This window comes from Somniosus microcephalus, unplaced genomic scaffold, assembly GCF_052327205.1.
Source record: "Somniosus microcephalus isolate GS21.2 unplaced genomic scaffold, FLI_Smic_1.0 unresolved_chr7, whole genome shotgun sequence".
Taxonomy (NCBI): Eukaryota; Metazoa; Chordata; class Chondrichthyes; order Squaliformes; family Somniosidae; genus Somniosus; species Somniosus microcephalus.
In genome coordinates, this window is record NW_028225185.1 from 42,616,682 (window position 1) to 42,632,643 (window position 15,962).

Genomic DNA, 15,962 nt, shown 5'->3' on the forward strand with positions numbered 1-15,962 from the left:
GTGCCGCACTGTCGGAGGGGCAGTACTGAGGGAGCGCCGCACTGTCGGAGGGGCGGTACTGAGGGAGCGCCGCACTGTCGGAGGGGCAGTACTGAGGGAGCGCCGCACTGTCGGAGGGGCAGTACTGAGGGAGCGTCCCACTGTCGGAGGGGCAGTACTGAGGGAGTGTCCCACTGTCGGAGGGGCAGTACTGAGGGAGTGTCCCACTGTCGGAGGGGGAGTACTGAGGGAGCGCCGCACTGTCGGATGGGCAGTACTGAGGGAGCGCCGCACTGTCGGAGGGGGAGTACTAGCTGAGCGAGTCGTTGTCATCTGCGGGCGAGGCGGTCAGGCGTGGTGAGTAAAATTGCGTCTCCCACGAGGTAGGGCAAAATGACGGAGAAGATGGCTGCCCCCGTAGCTCACATGAGGCACTATTGGGGTCGGTTGCCTTAATCAAAGATGGCCGCCCCATGACTCATGTGTGGGGATGCTGGCCTCAGTTGCCCTAAACAAAGATGGCCGCCCCCATGACTCATGTGTGGGGATGCTGGCCTCAGTTGCCCTAAACAAAGATGGCCGCCCCCATGACTCATGTGTGGGGATGCTGGCCTCAGTTGCCCTAAACGAAGATGGCCGCCCCCATAGTTCGCATGCGGCACTGCTGGCCTCTGAGGATCAGCTCCTGCAGGCCTTGGAGAAGCGGCCTTTCTTCAGGCAGGTTTTGCATATGGAGTTCTTGGCTGGGCAGCGCGACCTCGGGTGCTTCTCCTGGCCACAAAAATAACAGCCGGCGGCCCGATCGCGGATGCCCGATGTCGGGGCCGGTGCCGGGGGTGGCGGGGCCGGTCGGGTCCGGGACGCCGACGCAGAGGTAGGTCCCGGGGGCGGCGCTGGGAAGGGTGCTGTGGTAGGGGTCGGGCCCGAGTCCCAGGGTCGCGAGCAGTACCTGGTGAATGCTTCCTGATCTTGGTGGGCCACTTCCAGGGAGATAGCGAGGGCTTCAGCTTTTTCCATGCTGAGGTCTTTAGCTTCCAGCAGTCTTTGCCGTGAGTACTCGGACCGTAGGCCTTTCAGGAATGCGTCGCGGATATTCTCTTCAGTATTTTCGGCTGCCGACACCGATTTAAAGTCACAGTTCCTGGCGAGTGCATATAGCGCCTGTGAGAATTCGGCTACTGATTCTCCTGGCTGTTGCGGCCGTGATCTTAGGAGGTGCCTAGCGTACATGTAGTTTACCGGGGTCCGGTACTTCTGTTTCAGCAGGTTGATGGCGGTCTCGTAGGTAGTCATGTCCTCGATGAGAGTGTATACTCTCGGGCTCAGTTGTGCCTGCAGGACACTTAGTTTGGATGCCTGAGGGACGCTGGATTCTCTCAGGTATGATTCGAAGCAGACCAGCCAGTGTTTAAAGTCTGCGGCTGAGTTTGCTGCTCGTGGGTTCAGGTCCAGGTACGGCGGTCTGAGGGCTCGCAGCCAAGCTGGCTGGTGTGGCTGAGCTCCTGGGAGCTGCGCTGGTGGCTCCTCCGCCGGTTGTGACTCGTTGTCGGACATCATTAAATTTAGTCAATAAAATTGATATACCTATCAATTCCTCCAATAAAAGGCGAAGAGTTACGAAGGTGACTAAAGGTTTTTATTGACTAAATAACAGAGCCCACTCTCGTGGGTGATCCGATCCAAGCAGGAGGAATACCAGCCAGTCGCTCACCTTTATACCTGGCCTGGTGGGTGGAGCCAAGGCGGAGTCGGCAGTGGTCATCCCAGGTATAGCAGTGTGGCAAGAGGCGACCTCGTACCGTGATACAATAGTGGTCAGTGATACAGTTATAACGAACAGTGGTGAACAGTGCTAACTACTAACAGTGATACGATAGTGAACGTGGCTTACCACAGCGCCGCACTGACAGAGGGGCAGTACGGAGGGAGCGCAGCACTGTCGGAGGGTCGGTACTGAGGGAGCGCCGCACTGTCGGAGGGGCGGTACTGAGGGAGCGCCGCACTGTCGGATGGGCAGTACTGAGGGAGCGCCGCACTGTCGGAGGGACAGGACTGAGGGAGCGCCGCACTGTCGGAGTGGCAGTACTAAGGGAGCGCCGCACTGTCGGAGGAGCAGTACTGAGGGAGTGCCGCACTGTCGGAGGGGCAGTACTGAGGGAGCGCCGCATTGTCGGAGGGGCAGTACTGAGGGAGCGCCGCACTGTCGGAGGGGCAGCACTGAGGGATTGTCCCACTGTCGGAGGGGCAGTACTGAGGGAGTGCCGTACTGTCGGAGGAGCAGTACTGAGGGTGCGCCGCACTGTCGGAGGGGCAGTACTGAGGGAGCGCCGCAATGTCGGAGTGGCAGGACTGAGGGAGTGCTGCAGTGTCGGAGGGGCAGTACTGAGGGAGCGCCGCACTGTCGGAGGTGCGGTACTGAGGGAGCACAGCACTGTCGGAGGGGCAGTACTGAGGGAGCGCCGCACTGTCGGAGGGGCAGTACTGAGGCAGCGCCGCACTGTTGGAGGGGCAGTACTGAGGGAGTGTCGTACGGTCGGAGGGGCAGTATTGAGGGAGTGCCGTACTGTCGGAGGGGCAGTACTGATGGTGCGGCGCACTGTCAGAGTGGCAGTACTGAGGGAGTGCTGCACTGTCGGAGGGACAGTACTGAGGGAGTGCCGCACTGTCAGAGGGGCAGTACTGAGGCAGCGCCGCACTGTCGGAGGGGCAGTACTGAGGGCGCACCGCACTCGCAGATGGCAGTACTGAGGGAGTGCTGCACTGTCGGAGGGGCAGTACTGAGGGAGCGCCGCACTGTCGGAGTGGCAGTACTGAGGGAGTGCCGCACTGTCGGAGGGGCAGTACTGAGGGAGCGCCGCACTGTCGGAGGGGCAGTACTGAGGGAGCGCCGCACTGTCGGAGGGGCAGTACTGAGGGAGAGCTGCACTTTCGGATGGGGCAGTACTGAGGGAGCGCCGCACTGTCAGAGGGGCAGTACTGAGGGAGCGCCGCACTGTCGGAGGGGCAGTATTGAGGAAATGCCGCACTGTCGGAGGAGCAGTGCTGAGGGCGCGCCGCACTGCCAGTGTAGCAATACTGAGGGAGTGCTGCACTGTCGGAGGCGCAGTACTGAGGGAGCGCCGCACTGTTGGAGTGGCAGTGCTGAGGGAGTGCCGCACTGTCGGAGGGGCATTACTGAGGGAGCGCCGCAGTGTCGGAGGGGCAGTATTGAGGGAGCGCCGCACTGTCGGAGGGCCGGTATTGAGGGAGTGCTGCACTGTCGGAGGGGCAGTACTGAGGGAGCGCCGCACTATCGGAGGGGCAGTACTGAGGGAGCACTGCACTGTCGGAGGGGCGGTACTGAGGGAGCACAGCACTGTCAGAGGGGCAGTACTGAGGGAGCGCCGCACTGTCGGAGGGGCGGTACTGAGGGAGTGCCGCACTGTCGGAGGGGCAGTACTGAGGGAGTGCTGCACTTTCGGAGGGGCAATACTGAAGGAGCGCCACACTGTCGGAGGGGCAGTACTGAGGGAGTGTCGCACTGTCGGAGAGGCAGTACTGAGGGAGTGCCGTACTGTCGGAGGAGCAGTACTGATGGTGCGCCGCACTTTCAGAGTGGCAGTACTGAGGGAGTGCTGCACTGTCGGAGGGGCCGTACTGAGGGAGCGCCGCACTGTCGGAGGGGCGGTACTGAGGGAGCGCCGCACTGTCAGAGGGGCAGTACTGAGGGAGCGCCGCAATGTCGGAGTGGCAGGACTGAGGGAGTGCTGCAGTGTCGGAGGGGCAGTACTGAGGGAGCGCCGCACTGTCGGAGGTGCGGTACTGAGGGAGCACAGCACTGTCGGAGGGGCAGTACTGAGGGAGCGCCGCACTGTCGGAGGGGCAGTACTGAGGCAGCGCCGCACTGTTGGAGGGGCAGTACTGAGGGAGTGTCGTACGGTCGGAGGGGCAGTATTGAGGGAGTGCCGTACTGTCGGAGGGGCAGTACTGATGGTGCGGCGCACTGTCAGAGTGGCAGTACTGAGGGAGTGCCGCACTGTCAGAGGGGCAGTACTGAGGCAGCGCCGCACTGTCGGAGGGGCAGTACTGAGGGCGCACCGCACTCGCAGATGGCAGTACTGAGGGAGTGCTGCACTGTCGGAGGGGCAGTACTGAGGGAGCGCCGCACTGTCGGAGTGGCAGTACTGAGGGAGTGCCGCACTGTCGGAGGGGCAGTACTGAGGGAGCGCCGCACTGTCGGAGGGGCAGTACTGAGGGAGCGCCGCACTGTCGGAGGGGCAGTACTGAGGGAGAGCTGCACTTTCGGATGGGGCAGTACTGAGGGAGCGCCGCACTGTCGGAGGGGCAGTATTGAGGAAATGCCGCACTGTCGGAGGAGCAGTGCTGAGGGCGCGCCGCACTGCCAGTGTAGCAATACTGAGGGAGTGCTGCACTGTCGGAGGCGCAGTACTGAGGGAGCGCCGCACTGTTGGAGTGGCAGTGCTGAGGGAGTGCCGCACTGTCGGAGGGGCATTACTGAGGGAGCGCCGCAGTGTCGGAGGGGCAGTATTGAGGGAGCGCCGCACTGTCGGAGGGCCGGTATTGAGGGAGTGCTGCACTGTCGGAGGGGCAGTACTGAGGGAGCGCCGCACTTTCGGAGGGGCAATACTGAAGGAGCGCCACACTGTCGGAGGGGCAGTACTGAGGGAGTGTCGCACTGTCGGAGAGGCAGTACTGAGGGAGTGCCGTACTGTCGGAGGAGCAGTACTGATGGTGCGCCGCACTTTCAGAGTAGCAGTACTGAGGGAGTGCTGCACTGTCGGAGGGGCCGTACTGAGGGAGCGCCGCACTGTCGGAGGGGCGGTACTGAGGGAGCGCCGCACTGTCAGAGGGGCAGTACTGAGGGAGCGCCGCACTCTTGGAGGGGTGGTACTGAGGGAGCGCCGCACTGTCGGAGTGGCAGTACTGAGGGAGTGCCGCACTGTCGGAGGGGCAGTGCTGAGGGAGCGCCGCACTGTCGGAGGGGCAGTACTGAGGGAGCGCCGCACTGTCGGAGGGGCGGTACTGAGGGAGCGCAGCACTGTCGGAGGGGTGGTACTGAGGGAACGCCGCACTGTCGGAGGGGCAGTACTGAGGGCGCGCCGCACTGCCAGTGTAGCAATACTGAGGGAGTGCTGCACTGTCGGAGGCGCAGTACTGAGGGAGCGCCGCACTGTTGGAGGGGCAGTACTGAGGGAGCGCCGCACTGTCGGAGGGGCGGTACTGAGGGAGCGCCGCACTGTCGGAGGGGCGGTACTGAGGGAGCGCCGCACTGTCGGAGGGGCAGTACTGAGAGAGTGCCGTCCTGTCAGAGGAGCAGTACTGATGGTGCGTCGCACTGTCAGAGGGGCAGTACTGAGGGCGCACCGCACTCGCAGATTGCAGTACTGAGGGAGGGCTGCACTGTCGGAGGGGCAGTACTGAGGGAGCGCCGCACTGTCGGAGTGGCAGTACTGAGGAAGTGCCGCACTGTCGGAGGGGCAGTGCTGAGGGAGTACCGCACTGTCGGAGGGGCAGTACTGAGGGAGCGCCGCACTGTCGGAGGAGCGGTACTGAGGGAGCGCCGCACTGTCAGTGTAGCAGTACTGAGGGAGTGCTGCACTGTCGGAGGGGCAGTACTGAGGGAGCGCCGCACTGTCGGAGTGGCAGTACTGAGGGAGTGCCGCACTGTCGGAGGGGCAGTGCTGAGGGAGTGCCGCACTGACGGAGGGGCAGTACTGAGGGAGCGCCGCACTGTCGGAGGGGCGGTACTGAGGGAGTGCTGCATTGTCGGAGGGGCGTTACTGAGGGAGCGCTGCGCTGTCGGAGGGGTAGTACTGAGGGAGCACTGCGATGTCGGAGGGGCGGTACTGAGGGAGCACAGTACGGTCGGAGGGGCAGTACTGAGGGAGCGCCGCACTGACAGAGGGGCGGTACGGAGGGAGCGCAGCACTGTCGGAGGGGCGGTACTGAAGGAGTGCCGCACTGTCGGAGGGGCAGTACTGAGGGATTGCCGCACTGTCGGAGGGGCAGTGCTGAGGGAGCGCCGCACTGCCAGTGTAGCAATACTGAGGGAGTGCTGCACTGTCGGAGGCGCAGTACTGAGGGAGCGCCGCAGTACTGAGGGAGCGCCGCACTGTTGGAGTGGCAGTGCTGAGGGAGTGCCGCACTGTCGGAGGGGCATTACTGAGGGAGCGCCGCAGTGTCGGAGGGGCAGTATTGAGGGAGCGCCGCACTGTCGGAGGGCCGGTATTGAGGGAGTGCTGCACTGTCGGAGGGGCGGTACTGAGGGAGCACAGCACTGTCAGAGGGGCAGTACTGAGGGAGCGCCGCACTGTCGGAGGGGCGGTACTGAGGGAGTGCCGCACTGTCGGAGGGGCAGTACTGAGGGAGTGCTGCACTTTCGGAGGTGCAATACTGAAGCAGCGCCACACTGTCGGAGGGGCAGTACTGAGGGAGTGTCGCACTGTCGGAGAGGCAGTACTGAGGGAGTGCCGTACTGTCGGAGGAGCAGTACTGATGGTGCGCCGCACTTTCAGAGTGGCAGTACTGAGGGAGTGCTGCACTGTCGGAGGGGCCGTACTGAGGGAGCGCCGCACTGTCGGAGGGGCGGTACTGAGGGAGCGCCGCACTGTCAGAGGGGCAGTACTGAGGGAGCGCCGCAGTGTCAGAGAGGCAGTACTGAGCGAGTGCTGTACTGTCGGAGGGGTGGTACTGAGGGAGCGCCGCACTCTTGGAGGGGCAGTACTGAGGGAGTGTCGCACTGTCGGAGGGGCAGTACTGAGAGAGTGCCGTACTGTCAGAGGAGCAGTACTGATGGTGCGGCGCACTGTCAGAGGGGCAGTACTGAGGGCGCACCGCACTCGCAGATGGCAGTACTGAGGGAGTGCTGCACTGTCGGAGGGGCAGTACTGAGGGAGCGCCGCACTGTCGGAGTGGCAGTACTGAGGGAGTGTCGCACTGTCGGAGGGGCAGTGCTGAGGGAGTACCGCACTGTCGGAGGGGCAGTACAGAGGGAGCGCCGCACTGTCGGAGGAGCGGTACTGAGGGAGCGCCGCACTGTCAGTGTAGCAGTACTGAGGGAGTGCTGCACTGTCGGAGGGGCAGTACTGAGGGAGCGCCGCACTGTCGGAGTGGCAGTACTGAGGGAGTGCCGCACTGTCGGAGGGGCAGTGCTGAGGGAGTGCCGCACTGACGGAGGGGCAGTACTGAGGGAGCGCCGCACTGTCGGAGGGGCGGTACTGAGGGAGTGCTGCATTGTCGGAGGGGCGTTACTGAGGGAGCGCTGCGCTGTCGGAGGGGTAGTACTGAGGGAGCACTGCGATGTCGGAGGGGCGGTACTGAGGGAGCACAGTACTGTCGGAGGGGCAGTACTGAGGGAGCGCCGCACTGACAGAGGGGCGGTACGGAGGGAGCGCAGCACTGTCGGAGGGGCGGTACTGAAGGAGTGCCGCACTGTCGGATGGGCAGTACTGAGGGAGCGCCGCACTGTCGGAGGGACAGGACTGAGGGAGCGCCGCACTGTCGGAGTGGCAGGACCGAGGGAGTGCCACACTGTCGGAGGGGCAGTACTGAGGGAGCGCCGCACTGTCGGAGGGGCAGTACTGAGGGAGCGCCGCACTGTCGGAGGGGCAGTACTGAGGGAGCGCCGCTCTGTCGGATCAGCAGTACTGAGGCCGTGCCGCAATGTCAGAGTGGCAGTACTGAGGGAGAGCTGCACTTTCGGAGGGGCAGTACTGAGAGAGCACCGCACTGTCGGAGGGGCAGTACTGAGGGAGCGCCGCACTGTCGGAGGGGCAGTACTGAGGGTGCACCGCACTGTCGGAGGGGCAGTACTGAGGGAGCGCCGCACTGTCGGAGGGGCAGTATTGAGGGAGTGCCGCACTGTCGGAGGGGCAGTACTGAGGGAGCGCCGCACTGTTGGAGGGGCAGTACTGAGGGAGTGCTGCAGTGTCGGAGGGGCAGTACTGAGGGAGCGCCGCACTGTCGGAGGGGCAGTACTGAGGGAGCGCCGCACTGTCGGAGGGGCAGTGCTGAGGGAGCGCCGCACTGTCGGACGGGCAGTACTGAGGGAGCACCGCACTGTCGGAGGGGCGGTACTGAGGGAGCGCCGCACTGTCGGAGTGGCAGTACTGAGGGAGTGCCGCACTGTCAGTGTAGCAGTACTGAGGGAGCACCGCACTGTCGGAGGGGAAGTATTGAGGAAATGCCGCACTGTCGGAGGAGCAGTACTGAGGGCGCGCCGCACTGTCAGTGTAGCAATACTGAGGGAGAGCTGCACTGTCGGAGGCGCAGTGCTGAGGGAGTGCCGCACTATCGGAGGGGCAGTACTGAGGGAGCACTGCACTGTCGGAGGGGCGGTACTGAGGGAGCGCCGCACTGTCAGAGGGGCAGTACTGAGGGAGCGCCGCAGTGTCAGAGAGGCAGTACTGAGCGAGTGCTGTACTGTTGGAGGGGCAGTACTGAGGGAGCGCCGCACTGTCGGAGTGGCAGTACTGAGGGCGCACAGCACTGTCGGAGGGGTGGTACTGAGGGAGAGCCGCACTGTCGGAGTGGCAGTACTGAGGGAGTGCCGCACTGTCGGAGGGGCAGTGCTGAGGGAGCGCCGCACTGTCGGAGGGGCAGTACTGAGGGAGCGCCGCACTGTCGGAGGGGCGGTACTGAGGGAGCGCAGCACTGTCGGAGGGGTGGTACTGAGGGAGCGCCGCACTGTCGGAGTGGCAGTACTGAGGGAGTGCCGCACTGTCAGAGGGGCGGTACTGAGGGAGCGCCGCACTGTCGGAGGGGTGGTACTGAGGGAACGCCGCACTGTCGGAGGGGCAGTACTGAGGGAGCGCCGCACTGTCGGAGGGGCGGTACTGAGGGAGCACAGCACTGTCGGAGGGGCAGTACTGAGGGAGCGCCGCATTGTCGGAGGGGCAGTACTGAGGGAGCAGCGCACTGTCGGAGGGGCGGTACTGAGGGAGCGCCGCACTGTCGGAGGGGCGGTACTGAGGGAGCGCCGCACTGTTGGAGGGGCAGTACTGAGGGAGTGTCGCACTGTCGGAGGGGCAGTACTGATGGTGCGGCGCACTGTCAGAGTGGCAGTACTGAGGGAGCGCTGCACTGTCGGAGTGGCAGTACTGAGGGAGTGCCGCACTGTCGGAGGGGCAGTACTGATGGAGTGCCGCACTGTCAGAGGGGCAGTACTGAGGCAGCGCCGCACTGTCAGAGGGGCAGTACTGAGGGCGCACCGCACTCGCAGATGGCAGTACTGAGGGAGTGCTGCACTGTCGGAGGGGCAGTACTGAGGGAGCGCCGCACTGTCGGAGTGGCAGTACTGAGGGAGTGCCGCACTGTCGGAGGGGCAGTGCTGAGGGAGTACCGCACTGTCGGAGGGGCAGTACTGAGGGAGCGCCGCACTGTCGGAGGAGCGGTACTGAGGGAGTGCTGCAATGTCGGAGGAGCAGTACAGAGGGCGCGCCGCACTGTCAGTGTAGCAGTACTGAGGGAGTGCTGCACTGTCGGAGGGGCAGTACTGAGGGAGCGCCGCACTGTCGGAGTGGCAGTACTGAGGGAGTGCCGCACTGTCGGAGGGGCAGTGCTGAGGGAGTGCCGCACTGACGGAGGGGCAGAACTGAGGGAGCGCCGCACTGTCGGAGGGGCGGTACTGAGGGAGTGCTGCATTGTCGGAGGGGCGTTACTGAGGGAGCGCTGCGCTGTCGGAGGGGTAGTACTGAGGGAGCACTGCGATGTCGGAGGGGCGGTACTGAGGGAGCACAGTTCTGTCGGAGGGGCAGTACTGAGGGAGCGCCGCACTGACAGAGGGGCGGTACGGAGGGAGCGCAGCACTGTCGGAGGGGCGGTACTGAAGGAGTGCCGCACTGTCGGATGGGCAGTACTGAGGGAGCGCCGCACTGTCGGAGGGACAGGACTGAGGGAGCGCCGCACTGTCGGAGTGGCAGTACCGAGGGAGTGCCACACTGTCGGAGGGGCAGTACTGAGGGAGTGCCGCACTGTCGGAGGGGCAGTACTGAGGGAGCGCCGCACTGACGGAGGGGCAGTACTGAGGGAGTGCCGCACTGTCGGAGGGGCAGTACTGAGGGAGCGCCGCACTGTCGGATCAGCAGTACTGTGGCCGTGCCGCAATGTCAGAGTGGCAGTACTGAGGGAGTGCCACACTGTCGGAGGGGCAGTACTGAGGGAGTGCCGCACTGTCGGAGGGGCAGTGCTGAGGGAGTGCCGCACTGTCGGAGGGACAGTACTGAGGGAGCGCCGCACTGTCGGAGGGGCGGTACTGAGGGAGTGCTGCACTGTCGGAGGAGCAGTACAGAGGGCGTGCCGCACTGTCAGTGTAGCAGTACTGAGGGAGTGCTGCACTGTCGGAGGGGCTGTACTGAGGGAGCGCCGCACTGTCGGAGTGGCAGTACTGAGGGAGTGCCGCACTGTCGGAGGGGCAGTGCTGAGGGAGTGCCGCACTGACGGAGGGGCAGGACTGAGGGAGCGCCGCACTGTCGGAGGGGCGGTACTGAGGGAGTGCTGCATTGTCGGAGGGGCGGTACTAAGGGAGCGCTGCACTGTCGGAGGGGTAGTACTGAGGGAGCACTGCGCTGTCGGAGGGGCGGTACTGAGGGAGCACAGTACTGTCGGAGGGGCAGTACTGAGGGAGTGCCGCACTGTCGGAGGGGCAGTACTGAGGGAGCGCCGCACTGGCAGAGGGGCAGTACGGAGGGAGCGCAGCACTGTCGGAGGGGCGGTACTGAGGGAGTCGGATCAGCAGTGCTGAGGGCGCGCCGCAATGTCAGAGTGGCAGTACTGAGGGAGAGCCGCACTGTCGGAGGGGCAGTACTGAGGGAGCGCCGCACTGTCGGAGGGGCAGTACTGAGGGAGTGCCGCACTGTCGGAGGGGCAGTACTGAGGGAGCGCCGCACTGTCGGAGTGTCAGTACTGAGGGAGTGCCGCACTGTCGGAGGGGCAGTGCTGAGGGACTGCCGCACTGTCGGAGGGGCAGTACTGAGGGAGCGCCGCACTGTCGGAGGGGCGGTACTGAGGGAGTGCTGCACTGTCGGAGGAGCAGTACAGAGGGCGCGCCGCACTGTCAGTGCAGCAGTACTGAGGGAGAGCTGCACTTTAGGAGGGGCAGTACTGAGAGAGCGCCGCACTGTTGGAGGGGCAGTACTGAGGGAGTGTCCCACTGTCGGAGGGGCAGTACTGAGGGAGTGCCGTACTGTCGGAGGGGCAGTATTGAGGGAGCGCAGCACTGTCGGAGGGGCGGTACTGAGGGAGTGCCACACTGTCGGAGGGGCAGTATTGAGGGAGTGCCGCACTGTCGGAGGGGCAGTACTGAGGGAGCGCCGCACTGTTGGAGGGGCAGTACTGAGGGAGTGCTGCAGTGTCGGAGGGGCAGTACTGAGGGAGCGCCGCACTGTCGGAGGGGCAGTACTGAGGGAGCGCCGCACTGTCGGAGGGGCAGTGCTGAGGGAGCGCCGCACTGTCGGACGGGCAGTACTGAGGGAGCACCGCACTGTCGGAGGGGCGGTACTGAGGGAGCGCCGCACTGTCGGAGTGGCAGTACTGAGGGAGTGCCGCACTGTCAGTGTAGCAGTACTGAGGGAGCACCGCACTGTCGGAGGGGAAGTATTGAGGAAATGCCGCACTGTCGGAGGAGCAGTACTGAGGGCGCGCCGCACTGTCAGTGTAGCAATACTGAGGGAGAGCTGCACTGTCGGAGGCGCAGTGCTGAGGGAGCGCCGCACTGTCGGAGGGGCATTACTGAGGGAGCGCCGCAGTGTCGGAGGGGCAGTATTGAGGGAGCGCCGCACTGTCGGAGGGCCGGTACTGAGGGAGTGCCGCACTATCGGAGGGGCAGTACTGAGGGAGCACTGCACTGTCGGAGGGGCGGTACTGAGGGAGCGCCGCACTGTCAGAGGGGCAGTACTGAGGGAGCGCCGCAGTGTCAGAGAGGCAGTACTGAGCGAGTGCTGTACTGTTGGAGGGGCAGTACTGAGGGAGCGCCGCACTGTCGGAGTGGCAGTACTGAGGGAGTGCCGCACTGTCGGAGGGGCAGTGCTGAGGGAGCGCCGCACTGTCGGAGGGGCAGTACTGAGGGAGCGCCGCACTGTCGGAGGGGCGGTACTGAGGGAGCGCAGCACTGTCGGAGGGGTGGTACTGAGGGAGCGCCGCACTGTCGGAGTGGCAGTACTGAGGGAGTGCCGCACTGTCAGAGGGGCGGTACTGAGGGAGCGCCGCACTGTCGGAGGGGTGGTACTGAGGGAACGCCGCACTGTCGGAGGGGCAGTACTGAGGGAGCGCCGCACTGTCGGAGGGGCGGTACTGAGGGAGCACAGCACTGTCGGAGGGGCAGTACTGAGGGAGCGCCGCATTGTCGGAGGGGCAGTACTGAGGGAGCGGCGCACTGTCGGAGGGGCGGTACTGAGGGAGCGCCGCACTGTCGGAGGGGCGGTACTGAGGGAGCGCCGCACTGTTGGAGGGGCAGTACTGAGGGAGTGCCGCACTGTCGGAGGGGCAGTACTGATGGTGCGGCGCACTGTCAGAGTGGCAGTACTGAGGGAGCGCTGCACTGTCGGAGTGGCAGTACTGAGGGAGTGCCGCACTGTCGGAGGGGCAGTACTGATGGAGTGCCGCACTGTCAGAGGGGCAGTACTGAGGCAGCGCCGCACTGTCAGAGGGGCAGTACTGAGGGCGCACCGCACTCGCAGATGGCAGTACTGAGGGAGTGCTGCACTGTCGGAGGGGCAGTACTGAGGGAGCGCCGCACTGTCGGAGTGGCAGTACTGAGGGAGCGCCGCACTGTCGGAGGAGCGGTACTGAGGGAGTGCTGCAATGTCGGATGAGCAGTACAGAGGGCGCGCCGCACTGTCAGTGTAGCAGTACTGAGGGAGTGCTGCACTGTCGGAGGGGCAGTACTGAGGGAGCGCCGCACTGTCGGAGGGGCAGTGCTGAGGGAGTGCCGCACTGACGGAGGGGCAGAACTGAGGGAGCGCCGCACTGTCGGAGGGGCGGTACTGAGGGAGTGCTGCATTGTCGGAGGGGCGTTACTGAGGGAGCGCTGCGCTGTCGGAGGGGTAGTACTGAGGGAGCACTGCGATGTCGGAGGGGCGGTACTGAGGGAGCACAGTACTGTCGGAGGGGCAGTACTGAGGGAGCGCCGCACTGACGGAGGGGCGGTACGGAGGGAGCGCAGCACTGTCGGAGGGGCGGTACTGAAGGAGTGCCGCACTGTCGGATGGGCAGTACTGAGGGAGCGCCGCACTGTCGGAGGGACAGGACTGAGGGAGCGCCGCACTGTCGGAGTGGCAGTACCGAGGGAGTGCCACACTGTCGGAGGGGCAGTACTGAGGGAGTGCCGCACTGTCGGAGGGGCAGTACTGAGGGAGCGCCGCACTGACGGAGGGGCAGTACTGAGGGAGTGCCGCACTGTCGGAGGGGCAGTACTGAGGGAGCGCCGCACTGTCGGATCAGCAGTACTGAGGCCGTGCCGCAATGTCAGAGTGGCAGTACTGAGGGAGTGCCGCACTGTCGGAGGGGCAGTACTGAGGGAGTGCCGCACTGTCGGAGGGGCAGTGCTGAGGGAGCGCCGCACTGTCGGAGGGGCAGTACTGAGGGAGCGCCGCACTGTCGGAGGGGCGGTACTGAGGGAGTGCTGCACTGTCGGAGGAGCAGTACAGAGGGCGTGCCGCACTGTCAGTGTAGCAGTACTGAGGGAGTGCTGCACTGTCGGAGGGGCTGTACTGAGGGAGCGCCGCACTGTCGGAGTGGCAGTACTGAGGGAGTGCCGCACTGTCGGAGGGGCAGTGCTGAGGGAGTGCCGCACTGACGGAGGGGCAGGACTGAGGGAGCGCCGCACTGTCGGAGGGGCGGTACTGAGGGAGTGCTGCATTGTCGGAGGGGCGGTCCTAAGGGAGCGCTGCACTGTCGGAGGGGTAGTACTGAGGGAGCACTGCGCTGTCGGAGGGGCGGTACTGAGGGAGCACAGTACTGTCGGAGGGGCAGTACTGAGGGAGCGCCGCACTGTCGGAGGGGCAGTACTGAGGGAGCGCCGCACTGGCAGAGGGGCAGTACGGAGGGAGCGCAGCACTGTCGGAGGGGCGGTACTGAGGGAGTCGGATCAGCAGTGCTGAGGGCGCGCCGCAATGTCAGAGTGGCAGTACTGAGGGAGAGCCGCACTGTCGGAGGGGCAGTACTGAGGGAGCGCCGCACTGTCGGAGGGGCAGTACTGAGGGAGTGCCGCACTGTCGGAGGGGCAGTACTGAGGGAGCGCCGCACTGTCGGAGTGTCAGTACTGAGGGAGTGCCGCACTGTCGGAGTGGCAGTGCTGAGGGACTGCCGCACTGTCGGAGGGGCAGTACTGAGGGAGCGCTGCACTGTCGGAGGGGCGGTACTGAGGGAGTGCTGCACTGTCGGAGGAGCAGTACAGAGGGCGCGCCGCACTGTCAGTGCAGCAGTACTGAGGGAGAGCTGCACTTTAGGAGGGGCAGTACTGAGAGAGCGCCGCACTGTTGGAGGGGCAGTACTGAGGGAGTGTCCCACTGTCGGAGGGGCAGTACTGAGGGAGTGCCGTACTGTCGGAGGGGCGGTACGGAGGGAGCGCAGCACTGTCGGAGGGGCAGTACTGAGGGAGTGCCGCACTGTCGGAGGGGCAGCACTGAGGGAGCGCCGCACTGACAGAGGGGCGGCACGGAGGGAGCGCAGCACTGTCGGAGGGGCGGTACTGAGGGAGTGCCGCACTGTCGGAGGGGCAGTACTGAGGGAGCGCCGCACTGTCGGAGTGGCAGTACTGAGGGAGTGCCGCACTGTCGGAGGGGCAGTGCTGAGGGACTGCCGCACTGTCGGAGGGGCAGTACTGAGGGAGCGCCGCACTGTCGGAGGGGCGGTACTGAGGGAGTGCTGCACTGTCGGAGGAGCAGTACAGAGGGCGCGCCGCACTGTCAGTGTAGCAGTACTGAGGGAGAGCTGCACTTTCGGAGGGGCAGTATTGAGAGAGCGCCGCACTGTCGGAGGGGCAGTACTGAGGGAGTGTCCCACTGTCGGATGGGCAGTACTGAGGGTGCGCCGCACTGTTGGAGGGGCAGTACTGAGGGAGTGCCGCACTGTCGGAGGAGCAGTACTGAGGGTGCGCCGCACTGTCGGAGGGGCATTACTGAGGGAGTGTCCCACTGTCGGAGGGGCAGTACTGAGGGAGTGCCGCAGTGTCGGAGGGGCAGTACTGAGGGAGCGCCGCACTGTCAGAGGGGCAGTACTGAGGGAGTGCTGCAGTGTCGGAGGGGCAGTACTGAGGGAGCGCTGCACTGTCAGAGGGGCAGTACTGAGGGAGCGCCGCACTGTCGGAGGGGCAGTACTGAGGGAGCGCTGCACTGTCGGAGTGGCAGTACTGAGGGAGTGCCGCACTGTCGGAGGGGCAGTGCTGAGGGAGCGCCGCACTGTCGGACGGGCAGTACTGAGGGAGCACCGCACTGTCGGAGGGGCAGTGCTGAGGGAGCGCCGCACTGTCGGAGGGGCGGTACTGAGGGAGCGCTGCAGTTTCAGAGGGGCAGTGCTGAGGGCGCGCCGCACTGTCAGTGTAGCAATACTGAGGGAGTGCTGCACTGTCGGAGGCGCAGTACTGAGGGAGCGCCGCACTGTCGGAGTGGCAGTGCTGAGGGAGTGCCGCACTGTCGGAGGGGCATTACTGAGGGAGCGCCGCAGTGTCGGAGGGGCAGTATTGAGGGAGCGCCGCACTGTCGGAGGGCCGGTATTGCGGGAGTGCTGCACTGTCGGAGGGGCGGTACTGAGGGAGCGCCGCACTATCGGAGGGGCAGTACTGAGGGAGCACTGCACTGTCGGAGGGGCGGTACTGAGGGAGCACAGCACTGTCAGAGGGGCAGTACTGAGGGAGCGCCGCACTGTCGGAGGGGCGGTACTGAGGGAGTGCCGCACTGTCGGAGGGGCAGTACTGAGGGAGTGCTGCACTTTCGGAGGGGCAGTACTGAGGGAGCGCCACACTGTCGGAGGGGCAGTACTGAGGGAGT

General features: G+C 65.0%; 1 protein-coding gene across 1 annotated transcript in view; it reads right to left on the bottom strand.

Annotated features, from left to right (window-relative positions):
- The window catches only part of pcsk1nl (proprotein convertase subtilisin/kexin type 1 inhibitor, like), a 37,553-nt gene extending 36,522 nt beyond the window's left edge, over window positions 1-1,031 (bottom strand). Inside the window, exon 1 of the mRNA XM_085979048.1 lies at window positions 929-1,031. The gene's annotated coding sequence lies outside the window, so the exon portion shown is untranslated. The remainder of the gene's footprint in view (window positions 1-928) is intronic.
- Window positions 1,032-15,962: the final 14,931 nt, after the last annotated feature.